This window comes from Rhopalosiphum maidis, chromosome 2 (genome assembly GCF_003676215.2).
Source record: "Rhopalosiphum maidis isolate BTI-1 chromosome 2, ASM367621v3, whole genome shotgun sequence".
NCBI lineage: Eukaryota > Metazoa > Arthropoda > Insecta > Hemiptera > Aphididae > Rhopalosiphum > Rhopalosiphum maidis.
Genome location: NC_040878.1, coordinates 60,316,090 through 60,343,362, shown reverse-complemented (window position 1 = coordinate 60,343,362; position 27,273 = coordinate 60,316,090). Strand labels below are relative to the sequence as shown.

The 27,273-nt window shown below is 26.8% G+C and overlaps 1 protein-coding gene across 2 annotated transcripts in view; it reads left to right on the top strand.

The window, feature by feature from the left end:
• Nucleotides 1-27,273, top strand: part of LOC113553070 (monocarboxylate transporter 10) — a 312,565-nt gene that overhangs the window by 123,502 nt on the left and 161,790 nt on the right. The gene's annotated exons all lie outside the window — the stretch shown is intronic.

The following is a 27,273-nucleotide window of genomic DNA, read 5'->3' as shown; positions in this document are numbered from 1 at the left end:
ATTAATTTTTAATGAAATATCACAATTTAAATATAAGTGGCCCAACTACAACTATCTTTCAATCTGGGCAGAGTACATACAAAAAATTATTAGAAACATTTATCATTATTAGTGATCAATCGATCACATATACAACCATAAAAAGTAATAACAATAGTTACAAATACAAATTACAATCGATTAAATATCTTTATTCGATAAAATTACGCACATTAGATAAAAATACTTATCCCGACCTGGGTTTGGGACTTAAGGAATAGTATAGCTAGAAGACTAACAGGGCTGAATTCCTCCAAAAAATGCAGGAAAATTTAAAAATTCTCTATTTGCATTGGTAATCTAATCTATAAATAGATCTTCAGACGTCTCTTGGAGAATACAACCATTCTTAACATTTAAAATATTTTGGTTATTTTAAACAGCTGTTGTGTTGTATAAAATAAAAAAAAATTAAAATGTATTAAGCTTACTTAACATAATAGGAAAAATCCCAATGTAATAACGTTTAAATTTCGAAGAAATGTAAAAATAAAATTCCTAAAAGTAGTGCTGGCCATTATTTTAGAACTATTTGTCTTGTATCCGCTTCTGGATAGGTAGGTGGTATACAATATACAATATAATACATAAAATACTTATCAAAATCTAATTAAAATATAAGTATATTATATAAAGTAAGGTGATTCGCCAAAATCTTCACTGATTTATGTTTGGCTAATCTTCATATAGTTACTCAGCTAAAAAAATAGTAAGCGTATGTTTCAATGAACTACTTTGCGCTGCTTGTAAAATAAAGGAACTTATTTAGTGTCCTAGTATATTATTTTGGATATACAAATACTCGTGTACTTAAATAAAAAAATATTGTAATATGAATAATATACTTAATATTTATACATAACATATATAATGTATAACAATTCTGAGTTCATATGCTTTACACGCATGGCTATTGGTTAGATCTAATTCTGCGAATATATAAACCTTTTTCTTTTCGTAAATTTAAATTATTCACATTTAAAATGGTGAAATTACATTTTTATAATGATAACATTATTGTCGGCTTAACGATTTTTTAAATATGCAAATTACTCATCAACTAACCAATCGATCTAAGTCATATTTTGTTAGAATATAGCATGCACACTGCGCATAAGATATCCTTATTTAGTCGATTAACTTTGATATAAATTTTATAAAATCGTCCGAGAAATGTTTTGATAAAAAATAATATACAAATAATATTGTTATAGGAAAAACAAACAATGTATTTGTGTATATTATAAAACGTATGTGATGTGTTAACATTTATATCTCATGAGTTGGTCTTGATTAAGGTTTATTGAAACTATATAAATATAATCATGGTAGGTCACGTTAATTATTTGTACCAACGATAGATATTTTCACGGAGGTATTATGGTCTTTGGGTTGGTATCTTGTGCATGTCTTTACGTATTATATAAAGGTGTGATGTAATTTTAAATTTGAAACCCATATTTAATCACGACATTTATAAATTATTTTCGAACGAAAGTCGGTAATTGCAAGTCTATATTGTACATATGCTGTTTTCAAACTTAAATTATATTGTGGGCGTTGTATATAGAATACATGGTCACCATAATATGAACTAATAGGTACTTATTTATCAGTATTATCAGTGAAACACGTTGTAAGAAACTTAATTTTGAATCATCTACTTTTACGTTTTAAAGTTCAGCCATCATACACGACAAATGATAACAGTACATCATAATATTATAACCAAGATAACATTTAAATTACGTCCGTGTGCGGAATTATAAATTTATCTTATAAATTAAATTAAATATGTCTTTTTCTTTTTTGATTGCAGGTGAGTGATTTCATGTGAACAACATTCGACACAAATACAGGCTAACAGTAAGAATATAATTTACATATTATAGTTTTAGCATAATGACAACGAGATAAAATTAGATTTATTTACATATCGAGTTTAATGAAAAATTTAACTTTATGGGAAAACTTAACGCAAGACACATATTTTATAGACGAAACAATGTTAAGTCTTAAATGTTGATGTTATATTATATTAAATCCAAAAAGTTGCAAACAATTTATGTACGTATTTATTTTACTGGAATTTTATTAAAAAATAAAGTTATTAAATTTTATGGGATTATTCATAATAAATGTAGCCGAAAATGAATTGTGTATTTTATGTTTAATAATGGAAACTATAATATTATTATATACACTTTCATAAATAAATGAGATGTATTACGAACCGTGGGATTGGACTTTTTTGCTGTTATAAGCAGAATTCCGATGTTTCAATAGTTGTTCATATTCTATATTTTAATTCGGATATACAGAGAGTTACTTCCGGCCTTATTCAAAATTATAAGCAATGGAGTAGTTTGTGGAGAACAGTCGATGAATAAAAAAAGTAAGTATCATAATTATAGCAAAAAGAATGTCGCTTTATTACTTTTGTTAAAACACTATTATTTGTACAATTTGTTACTAAGTGTATACATTTTCTCAATTACCTGAAATTTCTAATGAAATACCATACAGATCAAACTTGATTAAGACAATGAACAATTTGTACTTTTAAGAACAACTATTTCTAAAAAAAAAAACATAATTTACTAATGTTGTAATATTTTAAGCACCACACTTAGGATACAAAAGCACTAAACGTAATAATTATGCGTTTAAATGTACGTATAAATAGTATAAATGGCTATCCATCCTTCTGAATCTACATATAGCAGATCGAAAACATCTCATTATTTTTCCTCAAATATATACTATATTATAATAATATTTAGTGGTGTGTTGCATCTAAACTCAAATTACTATCATAATAATGCTCTAATTCAATCTATTCACTAACTAGAAAAAATGTGTTTGATGGATAAGCAAAAACAATAACAATATAACAATATTTTTGTTTTGTATTGCATTATCACGTACATATATTTATAGTTATTTTATAGGTAAACTTATTTTATAGAAAAGTTTTAACGTTTTTTAAAATATTTTTATAATTTTTGAATGACAGTGTACATTTAAAATTGTAATTTTGAAAAAATAATTTTTTTTATTTAATATTTATACATAAATATATTCTATTCAAAGTTACAATGATCAGAGTAGTGGACCAATATTTAGTATAATACCTCTGGGTAGTTATTCCTCTTCATCTGCTTATACTTTTTTAAATACTTTTAAGTTATAATTAATTACCGAATTAAATGTTTGAAATTCGATTTCTATGTAATAAGGGTACATTGAAATTTAAAAAATATATTTCGCTTTAGAATAATATTATAAAATTAAAAATATACACTGTTATTCAAAAAAGTTAAACAATTACGACAGTTCAAAATAAAATAATTTTTTCAATAATGTTGATTTTTAATAACTTCAATTTATTTAAAAAATTAAAATATATTTTTACAAAAATGTTTATGCTTTGAAAAAACGAGTGGTTACCAAGAAAAAGTATCATCTTGGGTATATCGTTATTATATTATATACCATCCGATGCGGCATGCCAATTAAAAGTATCGATATCCTATTTAATATCGCCATTGCTATATAATATTACTATATTATATTATTACGCTTTGCAGTACAAAATTATTATTTTTTATTTACCGTTACAACGATGTTATAAATCATACGATTGATAGTAATATATTTTATATTATGCAACAGAGTACCGTCTGTTAAATAGGTATGTCCGTATTTTTACGCCCCGTCGCAATAATAATTATTATTGTGATATTTTTTGAAGAAACGCTACGACAGATTTTCTTAAAAAAAAAAAAAAAGAAAAAAGAAAAGACTATAAATCACTGTCGGTATTTGATCAACAGTCCGCACGTCGCGAACGAGTGGTGGTGATAAAACAAAAATCATTCGTCGAGTGCGTCCTCGCGACCGTTTATAATGATAATAATTTATACGATCGCGGTAACCACCGACGCCGACTATGGGTCACGGGAGAAGGGGTTTCGTGGGAAAGACGAGTACCTACGGTGTTCGGACGCAGACTCCGACGGCGCGCGCGTTATTATTTCTTCGATTGGACCAGTATTCTGTCTCGACGGTCCATGCGAGACACTATAATGTATATATTATATATTATTTTTTTCTATAACATATATATTATATATATATATATATATGTATGTATGAATGTATGTATGTATGTATGTATTTGTGTTTATATATGTGGTAGCAGTATCGCTATTATATAGGTAGAGGTACCCATAGACGACAACGTTCTCACGTATTACATATTTGTATTATTATATTAAATGTATATCTGTATAATCTCGTGGAGATATTATTATCGTATCGTAATTAAAGATGTCACTATAACCCGGTTAATGGGACGATGACAAAAACTATAATATTTTTATTATTATTATTATTATAAATCGATCAATAATAATATAACGACGACTACGGTGTAATAATACGCAAACCAGTATATCTATCTATCCTATAGAAAAAAAAATAATGGAAAAGTAGAAACTATTTAACGGTGATTATCGCTTTTGATCATAATTCACAACGTACCTTATAATATACATATATATATGTGTGTGTATATAATATATATATAAAAAAAATGTAACATAATTTAACGAAAGACCTATACTTACTAATATTATGTTATATTATGATACATAACAATAATTATTAAAATACAACATTTTGTAGCACCACTTGTGATCGATGTTCACGATTTACTGATTTGACGAATTTGATGATTTTAAATGTTTGAAAATGCAGTAAAATAATAAAAAAAATTATGTGCATACAAATGGTTGTCAATGAGTCATGGTATTTGAGGATCGTTGAATTTTATTGTCTGGAAAAATGCAGAGAATAAATTGATTTGGAAAATAAATATTATGTTCGATTAAAGTTTAAAAAAAAATAGAATGGATCACGTGATTTTGAGATAGTATGTATATTAAAAATAGATAAAAACTATTACTCGATAAGTGATATTTGATGATAATGTATTTATGAAAGCTATATTTTAACTAAACTTAAAATCATTTATTCACCTCGATTAAGTGTATCAAAAATATATCAATAATTATTACTTTAAATAGGTCGAAGTAATCCAAATATAAAAAAACCCTTAACTTACAATAATTACTCGTATAGCAGATATATTTTTTTTAATTTGATAAAAAAAAATTGTGAGTGAATGATATAGTAATTCTGATATTTTTAAAATAATTATTTAATTTATTTATTTGACTTACTTGTCATACTTGTCAAAATTAACGATGATTGCAGAACACCGTAATATATTTGTGATGACAACAGATGAATTTATAGTATTTATTATCATTACAGTATTTTATTTTAAAATACATTTGAAATCAAAAATAATTGTAGTATAATTTATGATGATAAATATTGTTTTATTTTTATATTCTTTTAAGACTGAAATTCTAAGTTTAATTTTTACAAATTGAATTGAATCGTGTATGGTGAAATATTAAACGTAATAACACACAATACACATTCATAATATATATTATTTATTATTAATTGATCGTAAAACAGAAAAGCAATTTAATAAATCAAAACTAATTGATTATCATTCCGGTACACTTAGTATTTCTCCAATATTTGTTTTCTTTGTTTATTCTTTAACGTCATCGTTTTGGAATCACGTCCATTTTTATTTTAAGAAAAATTTATTCGAAAATTGTTTTTTTTTTAATAGTGCTCAACTCGGTAACCAATTTTTGGTTTTTACCTACATTTAAACAACATTATACAATAAATGGAGAAAGAAAATTATTCATTTTTATTAATATCTATTAGATATTAGCTAAATATATTTAATTTCATTACACATTTACACCCACTAAAGTTTAAGCTTTAAACTGATACAAATAATAATTTTTCGTACCTGTTAAATTATGAAATTGAATAAAATGAATCTAAAAATGAATACAAATTAATTAAAATAATTTTCCTACTTATCATAGCAAAATATAATATATGAGCGAATATGTGGAAAATAGTGTTGATATTATTATATTTACGAATAAAAAGTTAGACATATGTTTTATGTATTCCGTATATTTATAAGCGAAAATGAAAATGAAATATTTAAATAGTATATAATAATTAAAACGATGAAAAATATTTTTTTACTGTAATAACACGATGTAAATGTAACATAACATAATCATAATATTAATTTACATCTTTTTCTGACCTAACAGTTCAAAAGAAACCAGTCAAAAAATAATTTTCTCCGACTGACTTTGTCCGTGGTCAGGTGGCACTAATAGATTATGAAGGCAATTTCATAATTTTGTCATTAGTATTATTATTATTATTTTTTTTTTTCAAATAAATATAAATACCGATTACCTATTGTATTATTATTTTGTTCATAGATGATAAATTGTAAATTCGTAAATATTATGTATTAAAATTAAAATTTTATGTAGTTAAACTGCTAATATTATTGTTATAGTTATAATTTATTATTATTAAGATATAAGTATACTTATGTACTTGTGTTTAATTTATATGTACCAGTCCAACTCATTATGATATAATATGTAGTTAATATAATAATGATATGAATAGATGATATAAACCGCTCAACGTAAGACGATATAAAATAAAACGTGACGTGTCGTAACATATTTTTTTGAATACCATCAAATATCGTTGTGAAATAGAAGCTGGTCGGTCGTGTGCTTATTTAAAGTATAATAACATAGGTGATTATAATAATTCTCGATGGCCATCCATCATTTCAAGCTGTAGCTGGTTTTTCCTATGACTAATACCTAAAACTCATGAGCCAAATAATATTGTACTCCATAATAATATTATACTATTTCAATACATAATATCATGTTTGTTATGTATAGAAAAATAATTAATTCGATTAATAATTCGATAAATAATTCGATTTAGAAAAAAAAAATATATTTTAAACTGTTACTTATAGATGTAATAACTAAATTCGATATTCATTTATAGCACACAGCAATTACTATAGATTTTTTGAGTCCGTAAAAAGGTTCACTAAAATTGTGTTGAAGCTAGTATGTATAGTTTGTTATTGATGGGTTTGTAACGGGTCGGAAAGTTTTAATATCGTTTAGTATAGCTATTAGCTAAAGCACTGTTTAATTTTTTGAGTCGTGTGTGTGTGCAACGGAGTCAGACACATGACATGGTACAAAAGTGATGGTACGTAGAAAGTGATGAACTGTAAGTACGCATTTGTGATCGTTTCTTACAACTCTGAATTCGAATTCCATCAGGCTATATATTGCTGCTGCTGTAAAAAGGGCTTGTTTACGATGAGATTCGTGTGTACTTAAAACTTTAATTTGAGGTTTGTGGCGAAGTAAATGGAATCGGCCGTCGAGTATTTTTCTTTTCGATTTTAAACACACATCAAAAGTCAGTGTTTTTGTCAATTATATCACTGATATATTCAACTCGTGGGGAGGGGTGGATATTTGTATCATTACAGAATTGATGAAAACATTAAGTATGTACGTTTATACCTGCGGCTTACACGTCGAACGGGAAAATTGGCGAATATACGATTTCGTATGAGATAACCCCTAGGACTTAATGAAAATGAAAAAAAAAATAATGTAATAATAAAGTGAAAGCCGTCGCACGTTCCACCGCTACCAACCCACTATCCCGCAGACGTCCATAATACCAATATACAGTGGGGACGCGATGCAGAAGTTTTGCTAAACACCCTAAACGAGTCCCTTTATCTAAGGCTGGTTCGAAAATCATCCCCAGGCCAGTACGCCGCTTTTGTACCCGTTCGTACCACAATGACCGACAATATGAGCTTGCAGTCAAATAGTCTCTGAACAATATTACTGGAATCGTTTATAAGAGAATTATCCCGAATGATTACAAAAATAATATTAACTCTTTTATTTCGTTTCTACTCTCAATTACAGTGTTAGGAATAGATAACTAAAAAATTATCTAGATAAGATAAGATAATTTTATCAAAATATTATCTAGATAAAAATAAAGATAACTTGGTGGAATTTATCTAGATAAAGATAAATATAACAATACATTTATCTAGATAAAATATATAGATAATTATCATTTTTTTTTTTTTAACTTATTTGTATTGATATTTAGTATTTATTTTTTTAGTTAGATTTTGTCATCACTATGATGACATAATATTTATGATAACAACGGATTGAGCCTTTTATTGAAAATAATTTAATATTATAAGAATGAAGCTTCATAACATTTAAACCATTAACCAATACCACTACTCAAAATGATGTAGTTAGGTGATTCTTTGGTAATACAATACTTATACTCCTACTTAGTTATACATAGGTATGCAAACAATAATGAATAAATAATAATTCATACATGTTAATATAAATTAATTAAGTAGAAAAATTATTAATTTATATAATGTCAAGGAAAAGTTGGTTCTAAATAAATTTTGTCAAATGCCTATGTATGTACTTATAGACTATAACCACTTGGTAAATCATATTAAACAAATTACCTTACCAAGGATGAACTTCACCTTTAATATTTAAAACATATAAATAGTAAATAATACATTACAATCAGTGTTTGGTAACAAATAGTTGAATGCTAAAGTGTATTGTTTTAATACATTTTTTTTTGAGAATTAAGCCCTAATAGAAAGTTGCTACTAGAAACAGTACCTATGAGGTATTTTTTTAATCGAAAACATAAAACTGTGTATTTTTGGAATGCTGATTAGTATAAAAATTTTACAAATATTGAATTATGATAATATGATTAATCAACTGATCTAATAAAATATGAGGGGGACATGGAGTACTAATATAAATTGCTTAAGTATTAATTTGCATCAACAAGATAAACTACCTACATAATATACTTGATAAACAAACTATGTATTAAAAATTGAAGTGTCGTTTATCAATCTTTTTTTAAATAAAATTAAATTTGAATAATTAAGCTTACCTTAATATGGCTTAAAAAATTACCACTTGATTTTGTGGACCCACAAACAACTTTAGGACAGTTTTGACAAACAGCTGTCACTTTAAGATTTTCCACATTTTGAATCTTATAAAATTCGTCAAATAAATATTTATAATAAAGTGCAGATACATTTTCAAGTGAAACATGAGTAGAAACGAGAGTTGTTGGGTCGTCCACATTTTGAGCTTCTACTGGTTCGAGGTTCTAACGAATTTTTTTATTTGATGTGGAAATTATAAATCGATCCATGATTTAACTGCTCAATAAAAAGTCACACTCACAAGTAATAAAATGTTTTTACGTTTTACACTTTTACTATAGAACTAGACAACGGTCGTCTTATATGAGAAATCGTTAGTCGTTACTAATCATGCAGCAAACATGACTATTGACTATTGAGTATAAACATAGACTGAATAGTAATTAGTAATTCACAATAACCACATTTCACGTGCATGTACTAAGTGGGTATCCTGTATGTATGGATAGACTCTTTTGTCTTTGTCATTATTCATGTTATCAAATATTATGGTATCTAAAAATTTAATTTTGGTTTATTTCCCAATCCATTTTAAAAATAAACCAAATACCTAATTTATTTTAATCATGCCCTTTATGGCTTCAGGCTTGTAGAGAACAATGTATAGTACCTACATGCCCGCACGCAGGTTCCCATATTATCCGATTATCGTAATATCGTCGTTGGCAATAATAACAAGAAATGTAGCTATTCTTCTAATTTTATAAATAACTAACTGCGCAAATGCGTAACCGCATCACGTTTTATTATATTATAAGATTTGATTTCTGATTTATATATTTTATATTATATTAGAATAGTAACATTGGTTTTGTAATTTTGCAGGGGCACCATACTAATTATCTAGATAAGCCCATTTTTTATTTAAGCTAAACATTAGATAAATCGTAACATAATTATCTAGATACCTTAAAAGATAATTTATTTAAAAAAAATCTTATCTAGATAATTTATGTAGATAATTCCCAACACTGCTCTCAAATCGACCACAAATCACAAAGTTTCACGCCATAACCAAACCGATTACATATTTTCTTTTTTTTTTTTACATGAAAAAATATTCCTTAATTTTTTGAAAATATATACGATGCGTAATCAAAACCACTATGGCTAACTTATTTTTAACAGAGATTGATTAATAATTATTTTTATTGACTTAAAACCCTTAAAATTTAATATTATTATGAATTTATAACATTAGGTATGTTTTTTTTTTTTTACATAATTAGGTAAACGCCTAAAGGCAATTATTTCATTTATTTACATAATTATTCAAAAATAAATACGTAAATAATTTATTTTCTTTCAATTTTGTTTAGATGTATTATCTATATATATATGTTGTCACTCTCCGGTTATCGGTTGATGTATACGTTTGTATACGAACCAGGTCATATTCAAATTTTTTTCCCAAACGTAAATGAACACCTCGTTGCTCTATTAATCACTTTTTTATTTTGACATTCGTTCAGTTAAAAAACTGATGTGGGTTACACTCGCTATAATCAACAGACCGTGAACAAGGAAGTGAGAAAAATATTTATTTATCTTACGAAAAACGTGCGAAAGATTTATGTACCCTTTTTATTAGCAATTATTTAGACACGTTTGTATTTTAATGCGTACGTAATTACAGCAGCTAAACAAGAACAAGATTAAAACAATGTGTTAGGTATAATAGATCTTATTTGACTTTTGTTTTGTACAATATCGGTATGAAATTTAAAATAAATGTATAAAATTAATTTCTTGTTATATTCTAATTATTCGCCTATAGTATAAAATATTAATCGATCAAATAATAATCAATATAATGTTTGTGATATTTCATAAATTAAAAGTGACATTTAATGATTATATATAACATGATAATAATTATTATTGGACATTAAATAAAATCGTAATAAATTTGTGTACCTAAAAATATTTTTCGAATCTATGAATAATATAAAACTATCTAACCGGAATCGAGAAAATTAGTTTTGATTAATTATTACTCGCGATTTATTGTAAATTATTGTATACGTAGATACGCATAAATAATATTGAAAGAATAATATATTTTTGCTCTTTTATACTATAGAGTAGAATATACTTTCGTGGTCGTGCTGAAAAATTGGTCAATATATTATTTCGAAGTTGCATTTTTCATTTTCACAAATGTACCTAAAATGTATAAGAACATATAATACATATAATATGTCAAAAACTATAGCTTTAATTAGAGAATTAAATATAATGTTTTTTATGTCTGCTTAATGTTGAACTATACTTTCTATGGGATATTAAAGCTATTTTAGATGTAGATTAGTTCATTTTAAATAGCTCACGTGTGTTGTCAAATGTTTAATAAACTGTATCGGTATATATTCAATATTCATTGTCAATAACACACAGTAAATACGAATGTATATAGGAATAGAACTGTGAAAAATACCCTCTGATACTATTTTAAACAATTTCTAATATCTATAAGTAATAAGATTAAATAAAAAATATAAATAATTAAAAAAGTTTGAAAATTAATTCGATGATTTTTATTTTTTATTTTTAAATTAAATTAATGATTTTAAATCAAGTTTCAACCATTTAATTCAATCTTTTTTTTTTGTTACTCTGAATAATTTTAATTTTGCAACATGGGGATGAATGTATCGTATATACGGTACAGTAAATCCTACTTATGTCTATCAATTTATTATATTAGACGTATAGATCTAACATTAAGTCACAACACGTGTATACAATTCAATTATAATATTATTGTATTAATCCAAAAACATTATGCTCTGCTACCGATCCGGGACTGACCGCTAAAAAATCATCAATCACGGATCAGGTTGGTTGAAAAAGCCCAGAAATGCAAAATGTTGTTTCTTTATCAGGTGGGTATATTTTTTTGTTATCGTGTGTGTGCGAGGGCTGTGCGTCCTTTCTTCGTCCTTTTTTCGGTATCCGTTTGTGGTGATCGGGACAGAAGCTGGGTGAAGTGTTGTACCTAACCCATTCATGTATACAGTATGATCGTTTAATGTTGTACGCAGTAAATTTTCGCATTTATGCCCTCCTCCTATAACTCATAACCTCGGAAATGATCACAGATTTCTGTTATTAAAGATTCGTTATTATAATTCCAATTTTTATTTTCTTTAACGTTAATGCGTCTATATTGTAGAAGTACAAAATTGGTACCTATACACGATTATTAATAACTTAAAACTACTTTATATCATTTTATAATATTTTACGATTTAAAATAAATACGTAAATGGAATTAACTCGAAAATCTTCGAATATACAATCGCCGAGCCTAATCGTGATAAAACGATTGTCCTGTATACGACTCGCGAAAAGCATATCTTATCAATGCGGTCCTCGACAACGGAAAAACCAAACGCTCATCTGTCACTGTCTCTTGATGTCTCTCGAAGTCCGTAGGCATTATTTCGTAGGCCACACAACGGGACGACCATCATTATTGTCAACAGCCCTGAAAAAAAAGCATAATACAAACATATATACACACGCGCGCGTTATCAATCTATATTAACCGGTGACACGTAAACAGTAACTGCGAAAAAAACGATGATGATAATAATATTGTTGTCATGGCGTTGTTCCACGTCTGTCACGGTGTGTGCCGGTCAAAGTTTCCACTCCGATGGTGTGGTCACTGATAAAAATCACCAGGTTTTACCGATCATTAATGGATCTGAAAGGATTATGTGGTTTATAGTACGAACCTATGGTTACCATTCTATGATACATCTGTATTATTTTTTAAGTTATGAGTTAATATAATACTATTATAATAACTCAATATTAATAATAGAATTTATACTATGATAATATTTTCAAAAATTATCTTTTTTAAGCTCAACTTACGGTATTAGCGCCTAATAGAAAAAAAAATTACTCATATCAATACATTATTAAATATTTTTGGAAATAGAGCCTAGCACACCGTCTTCTCTCAGAACACTGCTCGTATACATTATTACGAACATTTACCTTTGAAATTCAATTTAATAAATGCATTACAGCGATCTACAAGGTATACTCGAAATTTATTAAACAGCAGAGCAATTTTTCTAGTTTTATATTTATGTGCCTATTTAGTGAATATCAATTATCACTGAATGTTTTCTAAAATTTCAAATAATAGCCAGCTTTTTTACAGAAGTTATTAATATGGAAATGTTTAGAAAATATTGACGCGTCTAAACTGATATTCAAAAGAGTATTTAGTTTTTGAGTTATTAAACCTTATATATTTAGGATAATATTGCTAAATAATGATCTTTCATCAAATTGTAATTCATTGATTATTAATTATTACTATAGTTTTAAAATTATCATGGCCATATAATTTGTAAATCTATTATGTAAAGAGCATAAAGCTTAATGGCTTCTTGATGACTCTAAAAATCCTAGTTATGCTACTATCGTAAATAAATTCGTATACCATATTATTTTCCGTAAGTCAAATGATATATTTTGAATTGAAATCATTAAAATGAATCATTAATATAGTATGGCTTGTGTAAACTGATTTGTAAGAAAAAGTGAATATTTTTTCAAGGTTTTAACAGATCAATCATTAAAACGCATAATAATTTCGTGTTGTTGATTATTAAAGTATTTATTATTAACGTTTTTATTATTATTATTATTTATATTTAAAACATATTTACTAATGTAATTATACATAAATATTATACCTATACATTTTTTTTAAAGTTGTAATGTATAAGATAATATTTTCAGTAACGCTGTCATTAGCGTAAAAAGAAAATTATAAAAAATAATACATTATTCCTTGAACAAACACATTACTACAGTCTCGATAACGGATTATTTTATAATAATAATTATATCTCATGGTTTCATTTATCATTATTATTAGACTTTTGATATTTTTAATATAAACAAAATATAATATTGGCTTTACTATATTTTAAAACCTAATCATATAGAGTCTCATAATTTGAGTGATGTTTACGTTGCATAATCATCTTATGGAAATTAGATAAATCCATATACGAGATTTTTGAGTCAAAATTATATACATTTGAACATAGGAGTATCGTCGTCAAAAACTTTTATAATATTATATATAATATATAGGTTTAAAACGGTTCGATCAACGGAAAACAACTATTTTAAGATTCTGTAATTTAAAATTATCGAATTAGACTAAACATTTAAAATTCCAATAATGTCATAAAATCTTAGTGGCGTTCATAGACCCATACCAAGAAGTAAGAGTATACTAGTGTAAGGTTTATGGTGAGGTTGCGGTCAACCAAAGTTTGCACGAGTAGATACTCATACCATTCGCACCAATTAATAATATTTGATATTGTTTTTTTATTATTATTATTATTATTTATTTATCAAGATCATGTACACGTACGATCGAACGAATGACCGATAAACAATTTTTCAAACGATTTGATTTAATTTTAAAAGTAAAACTGATGATAATATTATTTATTAATTTATCCTTTTAATTAAGTCATCTCACTGATAAAATAGTGGTGGCACACGAGTCTGAAAATACAGGCCATCTTAATATATCCGCTGGACGTATTTTATTTTATTTTATAGTATGAGATGGGATCGTTCTAGCAGCACTAAATATAAATTTTAATTGAAGATCGCTTTTGTAACCATTAATTGTAACCATAATTTTAAAATTTGTAACTTAATATTTTATTTAAAAAAAATCATATTTTATGCTGATTATATATTAGTTACAAAAAAAAAAAAAAAAAATGGAGCACTATCGAAAATGTAATTTCTAGGTTTAAAGGTTTAAAGGATGACTCACCTTAGAATGAGAGTTAATATAACAAACTGATTAAAATAATATATAAACATAACATGGATGATTGACATCATACTTATCGACGTACATGATATAATGCGGTTCACGAGTTCAATCATCTTAGGACTAGTAGATTTATTATAATTTGATTTATTCTGCAGCCTAGGTTGGTTTTGGCCTTTCACTTTTTTTCTAGTGCATTGATATCGTTATTTAGCGCTCTACGTGTCTTCTTTTTCTATTTTATACTGGTGTTGAGTAATATTTACAATTTCCTATTCGAAAATATTAATATGTTTTCTCGTCTATTAATTTATAATTTACTTATTTCATACACACACACAATAGAAAATTTGATATAAATTTAATTGTCTACCAATTATATACTTATATTTGATGTTCTCTTCGCATTCGTTAAATACGCCTCGTCAGTGTTATATTCCTCATTCTATAATATTATTTTATAATACATTAATACGTAATAGCAATATTTTCAAGTTACATAATTATTATGTATTAGATGATAATTAATGATGAAAAAAAAGTACGAATTATTATTTAAAATATATTAAATAGTATGTTAAATATTTATTATTTATATTCATAACATTTATCGCATGCCTGGATTGTATGAATATCATAATATTTACATTTCTATATGATATTATTAAATAAATTCTTTGTTATTATCATGGTGTATTTTTCAAGCTCATTAGTTATACATCGACTGAACATAATACCTACAAATGTAGTCAATATTATAAACTTTAAATGCGTACAGAAGAACAAAAGGTATCAACCAGAAATAATAGAATACGTTTGGTCCGTTTTGGATATTTCAAACTATCCAAAACGGGTTTATCGTTATATTATACGTCATCTGCAAGTACCAAAATATTTGTGCACGTTTAACACCGAAGGCGCATCATTAAAATGAATTAAACGTAACGCATAACATAGGCAATATTTTTATAAAAGCTAACAGCTATTGCACATAATTAAACGTCAGCGGAAACCGTTGATCAATGACCATACTAGCCAATAATTTTTGTCTATTAAATATTAAATATTTTCGTACCATGTACGTAATTTAATATTATATATGACTGAACGTGGTTAAATAACAGCTTTAGCGTAAACGTTGTTTTTTTTTTAAGTATTAAATTATTATAAGAGTTTCATATTAGGTGTAATATGTAATGAAATACCTTATGTTTACCAACTATGGTGTGGCTGTACACGTATACTTACTAAGACAATTTAAGAGTACATGTATAACGTACGTATTATCTATGTAGATTTTTATCGTTTTTATTCCTCTAGAAAATGCAGAGAAGGTATGTATGATTGTAATACATACAATCTGTAGTATCGGAGAAAACGTAATAATATACATTTTATACGAAATATACATTAAAAAGGAAAAAAATTACCGTAAACAGTTTAGTAATAGAATTGTTGTGTTTTACTTATTGCTGGACTGCGTGTACCGCCTGGGCAGATGCTCAATTTTTGAAACCAATATCTATGTTATTTTACTTATATGGTTATAGTTATAACTTATATGTACATTGGAATGGAAAATTTAAAAATATTTTTTTTTTATAGTTGAATAAAAAAACTGGAAAATGTTTTTAACAGTAAACACACACTAACTGTAAAAGAAATCGAAACGTTTTTGAAAATATATTAGTCTTTATTTTTATATTTATATTTTTAAATGTTTTACTATTTTTATATCATATTATAGCAGTATACATTTTTAATTTCACATTTGAAAATTGAATAGTTTCTAACGTGTATCATGTTTTATTAGTTATAAGTATAGTTTAAAGTTATATTAAGAGCATTGCTTAATTGATTACCATTAATTAACAAGCTTTAATCCTAAATTACTGTACCTACAACATTTTAAATAATTATAATTTATTATTGTAAATTAATTATTTGAAATTTGATTTTTTTTTTACATTAAAAAATGTTAATACTTGTTTTGTTTAGATATGAGTAGTTACAGTTAAAATACGATCCATCATAGCTAGTATTGAGTATTTTTTTATTTCATGCGTATAGTTACCTTGTTGGTAGAGATCAGAATTATAAAACTGTGTAGAATTAATTATTTTAATGTGTATAATATTTTTGATAAATAGCCAGTGATGGGCTGAATTTGTATTTAAATTTTTTTTTATAGAATATGTATCTTATGTGTTAATAATTAATTAATCAACTGTGTAAGGTTGGGTTTTTTTGGGGTAGTTATGTGTAAAAATAATGACTGGTCCAAAGTCCAGCGGTAATCATCTACAAAGTCACTTGCTTCGCTTCCACTGTATTGCGCTTAACCCCTTCATCAAATCACCAACGCCGAAAAGACCCTAAACGATTTTAACGTGCAGCCTTCGACCGGAATATACGTATTATAATTTTGATATTTAAAATGTACGGAAGACTATGATGACGCTTCCGACAGTTACCGAACGGGATCACAGTGTAGGTACACCGTGCAGCAGCGATGAGCGATTAATGATGAACGAAATGAACCGTATTTTATTTGAACGAAATAGATGCTTATAATATTTTTCTCTGACATCGATACACGTATATAAGTGTGTATAATATAATATTTGGTCTGCCGTCAATCGGATTGTTTCATCACTACAACTATGATATTCATTTCTACTTCTCTGAACCAGTAATCAGTAATATTAATAAAACATTTTCACGAGAAAGTCCACGTTTTCACATAGTCGGGTGAACTAAAATAATAAACTAATAAATTCAAACATAATATTTCCTTCATATGTAAATATTTACATCATTTGAATAAGCCGATATAAGTTGTAATCGGTTTTACAAACGGTTTTTTAATTCTTAGGTTTCAGTTATTACCCATGGTTTTTAAAGCTTTCAGTTACTGTATTGAAAAATTAAAAACTGGGGTTTTGACCAGTTCTCAAAAAACCAGTTTCGATCCCTGGCACGTAAGTTCTAGCTGCAAATAAAAAAAACACTCGTAAACCAACTCCATTGCACAGCCAGAGACATACAGTGTAAATTAATAGTTCAAGTGTTTGAGACTGGTGCAAGTCTGGGGCGATTTCTCTTCGTGTACGCACACTGTACAGAACTCACCATGTTCATTCTACCGCCAAACATATGTAAAATGTAACTGATTAGTGTGGCAAATTATTTTACACATAATTTCCACCAAGTAATAACCATGTTTTAATGAACTTATTTTGATTTACTAAACTAAACAAACAGACAAAATTCGATTATAGAATAGACTAAATTAAATCTTTTTTGTGTTTCGATCACAATATGCCCTTCAAGTCACCATTATATTATTTACTATCGACGTATGTAACACAATGATGTTATTGTGTAAAACTATTTGGAATCACAGAAACATGAGATGTATAAATCTCCCGACCATAGAGCAAGATTGTACTGAAAGCCCTAAATCAGCTACTACTTAGAGGTGCAGATTAAGCAATTTATGAATAAATAAACAATTAATATATTATTAGTATACATCTTATTGCTTTCATCATTAACAGAAATGTAGCTAATATACAATAACAATTTATTCGGGTACATACATGGTTCTTCTCATAATATTGCTGTAAAGTCACGAAATCATATCTAAACGAAAGAAACATAAATTGCATTAATTTTATATTAAAACAAAATATATTACCATCAAACGCATTTCTTGAGGCTGGCAGCTAACTTTTGATACCTAAGTAGTAGGTGCCATAAATACATTAATATAAAAATGTATAATATACAATATTATGTCATAATTCCTTGCGGTTAGCATATAGTGACACAACCGAAAATAATGCAATGTAAAATTATTATAAAATAGAAAAATGTTTTTCAACAGTGTGAAATGTGAGAGTGAATCAATCAAATTATATTAGAGAATAGAGAATAGAGAATAACTGTACTTACTATTTACCTATAGATGAGTGTATTTTTTATAGACGTATAGGTATGTTATTATGTTACATCTTGGACGAAAATATTTTTTTAATACTCATTAACTTGTTTGTTTGTATTATTGTTTGAGATAATAATGACAGAGTAGTTTTCGTAAATATAGACACAACACAATTCTGACAATAGTAGGCATTGAGATTTGAGATGGAAACGTTGGCAGAGGGAAGAAATTCCAATACGTGGAAGCTATGACGTTTATTAGCCGGAAAAAAAATAAACAATATTCAAGAAAAAATAATTCAGTGTATAATTTGTTTTATACTTAATAATTGGTCACGTGGTAGAATATTCTCTAATGATTTTTCTACGAACAATAGTTGAATAGGTAGTAAATGTTTTAAATAACCAAAACACATTTATTATGCTATTTGTATTAACTACGATTACTTTAAAAAATATAATGAATAATTTAATAAAAAAAATTTTAATTTTTATGTCTTATACATACCTAATCAGTGATCATATAATATAGCATAATATTACAATTTGCATTATAGAGTCTTAATATTATTATTGATAATGATGTCGTGCATATATATTTTCTCTCACGCGTATGTGCGTACAAATCACATTAGACGATCAGACGGATACTGACAATCGACAGTAATAATAAACAGTAGGTACTTGGAAAAAAATCAAACATGCCACCTAACCACATCACATAATGTTTACGCCCACGATGATAACGGACAGCGTAATATCTAATAGCGAGCATATACGATTAGGTGAAGTCATATATATACTTAGTGTGCCATTGGTTTTATTATTTTTCATTTTTGTTTTTGTTTTACCATTATCGTTATTATCATTATTTTATTATTTTATTTTTAATATGGACATGCTCGCGATTAGGAGATTTATCATCGTCGACCGTTGCGGCGATTCGACAACAACAACTTTCTCGGCCAACCGGCGGTGTGCGCGCGTAATGGAATCATAAAAGCGGAACAGTCCCGCGTAGTCGTATAATAATAATAATACATGTACACGCCGCCACTCGATAAAATACAAACATCACTGTCACTGCCGCCGCCACTTTTATCGTATGTATGTCATACGAAAGCCGATTTTCGGGCCACGTCGAAAATGCCCTTTGTCCGTCGTCGTGTTGTGATATCGTACGATCGCAAGACCGACATCGTTTTCATGTTGTTGTTATTTTTTTTTTTACCTATACCACAGGCGTCCAATTATTAAACGTGGTGGGGTGTTTTTTTTGTTGAAATTTTGACTTGACTGTAAAGAATCCTTAACGTTATCTGTAAAATGAGATACAATTTCCGTGACTTTACGTGCGTTGATTAGTTTTTACAGAGAATCTTGGATACTCAAAAAACTGGGTAAAATAACGGTTTTGGGATATTAGATCCGAACACGGTTTCATATAAAAACTTTTAGCTAAATCTTATTAAGTCCAATTTATATTTCAAATTAACTTTAGACCACCATCGTAAAAAAAAATCATTTAAAATCATAAATTAACAAACATGAATCTAGAAACTATAAGTAAGGATTGTAAAGAGTACGATTAAATCTGAGAACTATATCATACAAAGTCAAAAAAAGTACATAGCTATATCATGGCAACAATAATATTTTTATAAAAGATCGTCTAAATTTTAAAATTATTCGTAAATAATTTCGAATGAGCTTTGTCATATAGTAAATTACTGTTATGAAAGATTTATTAAATTTGAATTGAAAAAAAATATAACTCTCTTTTCGATACTTGTTACTGTAATTATTGCTGCCAGAATAATTTACAATAAGAATTCTCTTCTATTCAAATGTTAAGCTTTTTAATATTTTATTCACACAAAAAAAATTTCATCATACTTACCAATTGAAAAAAATATGATATCAAACACACACAAAAAAAATACATTATTTTAAAACCGATACATTCATCACTCCGATCCGAATTTAAAATGTTGTTCCCAATAAAACAACTTAGCCAACTCTGTGAAAAAACATCACCTAATAAAAAGAAATAATTTATTCAAACCATAAACGTTAGCAAACAGCTCCACTCACGTATCATGCTGTGTAATTCATACAAGGACATAATATTATTTAGGTAACAAATTGATTTAAAATATTTGGGCTAAAGTGAATAATATTGAACAAAACAATTTTTAGATTAAATTAAAATTAGACAAATATTACTATTAAAAAAATAACGAATAGATTTCATTTTATCTAATGTCTATCAATTATATAAAAAAAAAAATGTGATATCAAATTATATTATCAGGTTTTTCACTCGCGATGAAGTTTGGAAAAAATAACTTAATTATTTTTATTATAATGCCGTTGGTGGTGCCCCGTGTATGAATTGAATTCGAAAATACTTTAAGTTTCAAAACTCACCGATGTTTAACATGGTAATAGATTTTTTAACATATAAAATGGTCGTCTGAAAAATATAGAATTTATGTAAATTCATATTTCGTCGATGACTATGATTCAGTTTAGTGACTATTTTCATACCAAAAGTTTTGGTAAAATCCAGTGTTATGATTACTTAAATCGTCGCTGACGATAAATGAAATCGGTTTACTAATATTGAATCAGAAATTTTCCATTTCAACTGATAATATAAAAGATATCTGATATAAAGATGCTTTTCTCTCTCTATCTTACCATCTGTTCTCCAAATCACATCACCATAAAATGCAATATAATTGAAAATTTTAAAAAAGTAATAATATAATATTTTATTTCCATTCAGGGTTAGTGAGGGTTAATATCAGTTATTATTTTTACATAACAGCAAACATACACAAAACCTTTTTAGAATTTGAATATCACTTGTTTTATTTTTGATTTCATTATTACGGATTTGCTTGTATAATTGAGAATTTGATTAACTTATATTTTGATCATGTTATTTATTATGATTTGGTTAACATTTGAATTAAATACGTAACAACAATTGGATGAAACGCATAATTAAATATTTAAATCCTTGTGGCTTGTTAGTAATCAATATGTCAATGTCATAAATTATAATAATGTCTTTATAATACTTTGTACATCATTTGAATATGGGAGTCCCAATCAAACTCTAAATCCCTATGTCAATCAAAGCACCTCTCCTCGCCCACCAGTATTATTGTAACAAATTATATTGTCGATATTGACTGATGGACGCAAAATATAATAGTGGCATATTAGGTTTATGATTGAGATAATTGAAATCATTTAACTAGGAATTGTAATTTTAAAGGATGATCTTATATGATCTTATATATTATTTTATACTTATGCGAATGGTCGTCTGTAAATGTTTTACTGTTTTGAAAATAGTATAACAAGCAATTAAGGAAATTAATTAAATATTCTTGTAAATTATAACTTTTATCATGATAAATTTTCACAAAAATCTACGTATAAATAATATGTATTTACATTATATAAATAAAAATCTTATTGTGATGATTTTTTTCCAACTTAAGTCGAGTAAAATCTGCATATAAAATTTACATTATATCAAGTAGAGTAGTTGGAACTTTAAGATTTGTGTTCTTATCTATATTTAAAATATTTTTCACAAAATAGAATCAAAACTCTTATATTATTATATTATAGTTATTAGTTAATACGTTTTAAACTGTTTTGACCGATCGCCGTAAGGCTTAATATGCTAACAATAATAATAATAATAATAATAATAATAATAATAATAGAAACGTCTTAGGCCGCAAGCGAATTAATCATAAGATATTATTAAATATTCGAATTGAAATGTATTTTAAAGACTATATAAAGCAACTTATAGCGTTTTAAAACGGTAAAACCATTAATGTTTCGAAAACTAAATACAATAATAAACTAATTATTATTCAAAATCAACTATAATGATTTAGACCCAAAGGCCAAAGCTTGAACAACATTATTAAAATTAACAAATTATCATGTGAACACATTTTTATAATCTACATAAGCAAAACAGATAATTAACTAAAAAAATAATGTGTGTATTGAGTTGTTGATATTTTATTATCAAATTATCATTATTTAAATGAGCGAAGGTAAAATGTGCATAATTTAAATAAAATGAAATATTTGTGATCATTGAAATACAATGAACGAAGAAACTTTTAACGAGTAAGATACATCACTCGATAATTTTAGTTTTAAAAATATGTATGTTTATTTTAATATATAAAACCTTTATTTTAAAGATAAATTACATTTATTTAACAGATGAATTTTGTATTATTGACAAATCTTAGTTGGCGTGTTGCTTACCTGATAAAATTGATGCTGTATGATATAAATATAAACTAAATATACCTATACTAATTACTAATACATATATATTCAATGTTGCACTGATATTAATATTTTATAAAATTATAACGTATTTTTCATTGATATTGTATGTTTAACACTCTTGTACGATTTATACAATTCTAAAAAATATAATATCTATAGAATGAAACTACCAAGTGCCTAGATTTTAGTGATTTTACTTGATACTATTTATATTTTTCCAATCTCGTTTTGGCGCTCAAGTCAACCACAAATACAGACTTAATATATTATCTAACTAAGCATATTATTAGTAGTTCAGTAGCATAAGAACTAGAACTTTAGCGTCATTGCAGTGGCCTGTTTGGCTGTTGTCTGCGATATCAGATGAAGCAACCGCGTTAGTAATATAAAGCTGTGTATCGATGTCACTACGATTTTCTACAATATGTATTATTTTTCTCGACAACAAGTAACAATGTTTATCAAACTTTCGAAAACAATTATTTTTATATTTTTATGTTGAATTCTAAAACGTTATGTGGAAAATCATGCGTATACCGACATGTGAAGCTTGTACACGCAATACGATACTCAAATACCATACGAGATTCCTTAGCTACCTATGCCGCCTTGCTACCTATGATTCTGTACTATAAAATGTGTTTTGTATTAAATTAATTTCAAAAATCACATTTTTTCTCACAGTGATCGTTCTAAGAACTATCACCGTATTGACTGTGGTCTGTGGTATACGAATTCTCATGCCGTATATATAATATCATCGTATTTTTATAAGTGTTATAACTTTATGAGGACAATGAATACATTGATAAAAAATAGTAGTTTTCTATTTATGGTTTCTCAAAACTTACCACTGATGAAAGACCTGACCAACCCTATCTATGGAGAAATAGCCGTTGTCGATTGGTTTCTGAATCTATTACACGTAAACAAGATGTAGGTAACTAAATATTTTGATTAAATGTGGCAGATATCCGCTTAATATTTTCAACGGCTTATTTATTTTTATTAGAAATAAAACTTAATTTATAGGTAATTAACAGTCTATGAATTTACAACACAAAATATTTTAATTTAACTAAATGTATATTCACTTTTTGAAATATTACGATTTAATGAAGATATAGTTTCAATGGTAATATTATAATATTATATTTTGGTGTCAATGAAAATGTATAGGCTTTTCAAGTTTCAACGTCTTGGTTGAACTATTGAAGGGGCCATTAACAAGCTGCTGCAGGCTTCGATAACCGAACCTCTTTATTTTTATTATTTTTAACTCATGTATATAAACTACACACATTATATACGTTTTAATTTCCGTTTTGCATGTCGGTGTGTGTTAGGATAAAATACGCATACGTCCTATTATTTACAAATTATTATGATTTATCGGTTGGAATGAGTCAGCAATTAACATACTAGATACTGTCGAAATCGAAATTAATTGAAAAAAACGTTTGGATTATGTTTTCACTAATTTGTGTATTTAGCGTTCCTACCTAAATCTATAGCAGTGAGATATAAATAGTAAAAGACAATATTATCCAGTTATCTCCGAGTCACCAGAGGATGACTATATAGTAATTACTAATTAGGTACTCAACGTCGACCATAAACGAGTCAGCAAAAACCAATATTTTTTGTAGGCTAGAATATAAAAAAAAAAAAAAACAAGCTAATAGTGTATTCGGAATGTTGAGCTATTTTAATTCTAAATGGTCAATTACGGAATTAAATATTTATGTAAATATATACTACGTTAGTTCATCTACATTGTATTATAATGATATGTGCATGTGCAATGTATATTCGAAAAGAAAAATAATAAGTCATTTAAACATTTTATTAAAAATAAATAAATAGAAACTTGAAAACGTATTATGCTTATTGATAATTTGTAATACATATTGGCATATACTATATTATGCTACATTTGCGTGTGTGTAAACTGATGTTCAGAAGTTAATTTAGGATTTGTAAAATTTCGGTTATCCGTAAAGTTTGTTTTTTAAAATATTGTTTATTCTCAATTTAGATTAATGGTTTGATACAATATGAATAAATAGTTTTTAAATTAATATTTATCATCCTAATTTACGAATAAGTCCAAAACCAGATGTCTGAACGTTTAATAATCTCTTATATTATTTTTAAGAATAATTAAGTATTAATGTATTATAGGTATAAAGATTAAAATATTGAATTTATTTCTAGTTAGGATTTCGGAGTGATAAAACGAGGTCATAGAAATTTCTAGTAATACTATGATGATAAACGTTAAAATATGAACGCTTCAATCGATAGTTAAGTTGATTTCTTGGTTAACAAAATAAATGACAAAGTGTGCAATGAATATTAAATGGTTAAATAAATGTCGCATTTATTATATGATTGGATACAATGTAGATGGAACTACAAAATAGACAATATTGTTATTTTATGATAATTTTACTATGAAATGGATCAAGCATTGCCTACCTGTTTACTAATTTACTATATTAGCAAGTTTTGCTTTTCAACACGCTCTAATGGCGTAAATCAAAATAAAACACACTGGTCACTGACACATTTTGATACACGATATATATTATATATTTATCGTATCTACATTTATATCAAATAAAGCAATACGAGTATATCAGTGCATTTATAAATAATATTTTACACGTTGTTGGCAAGACATGTTCGATAATATGTACATAATATATGACATAAATCATGAGTAATAAATGAGACAATTCGTATTGTATATAGATTAAAAATATCCAATACATAAACGAATTATATTTTAATAATACAAGTTTAAAAGGTATTACTTAACGTAGGTAAGTATGTCATAAAAAAATACACTTTATTGTAGGAATACGTGAAAAATCATTTTTTTTTATCATTTTTATAGTCTGTATTTGGTAATTTTAGTATCTTCTGAAAGTTTAAGATCAATTTACGTAAGAAATTTATAGATTTAACAGTGAAATATTGTTAAAAAACGGATACTATTTTACGGTTATGAGAATTTGTACTATGTAATTTAAATTTTTATTTTTTGTATTGTGAAGGGAGTAAGTGTAGTATAACTTATACCTAAAACTCTAATAGTTATAATTTTTTTTTTTTTAAATTAAAAGTAAAGTATACCTACATTCATAATTTAATATTCAAATTGATAAATGTTTAAATTATTGTGATGTTATACGAGGGGCGTTTATATCGGACGTTTAAACAGAGGGAAACTATTATAATTATTTTTTAAATATTGAACGTTACATCGCTACTTACATAGTAGGTGATTTTTGTTTTGTTTAAATATGACTACATTAATTATTTCGTAACAGATTTGTTTATATATAACATATATATCGTAAGTATTTTGTTTATTATCACCACATTAAAAGTAAACTGTGTTTACTCAACAAACTCACAAATAATTAGCCTAAATCTAAATCTTTGGTATAATAAACAAATTATAAAAACACGATATTATGAACATCTATATTCGTATATTCGTAGTTCATAGGGTCTTATTTTAATAATAAATAATACTAATCACTCTCTACCAACCTAATTTGTGTTACTGATTAGTTCTGTTCGAAAATACATCAACGAATACGTTAAATTAAACTTATTATTTATGCGCTGTACAACACGTTATATTATTATAAGAATTGTTTCATTCGGGACACACCGACGTATTTTTGGAAAACAGGGAAAACGATGACGACGTTTTCGAAGAAAATAATAATATGATTTCGGCAAAATAAAACCCATTACCGCGAACGATAAAAAAAAAACCGGCCACGAACGAAATAATAAACCGTATACTTATAGGTAGTTATAGGTGTACCAACCACAATGTGTATATATATGTTACAATAACGATCATAATGATAATGTTAATAATACGGTTTTTACGATAGTATGGAGTACGATGCATAAGACGAGTGCACATTTCCGACGGGTGAGACGGCCTGGGGTGCGGTGTATTAATTCGGTTTGCGAACACCGACCGTCGACGGGTTGGCGGGGAAACGAGAGAGGTATTATAGAGAACGAAAAATAGGCG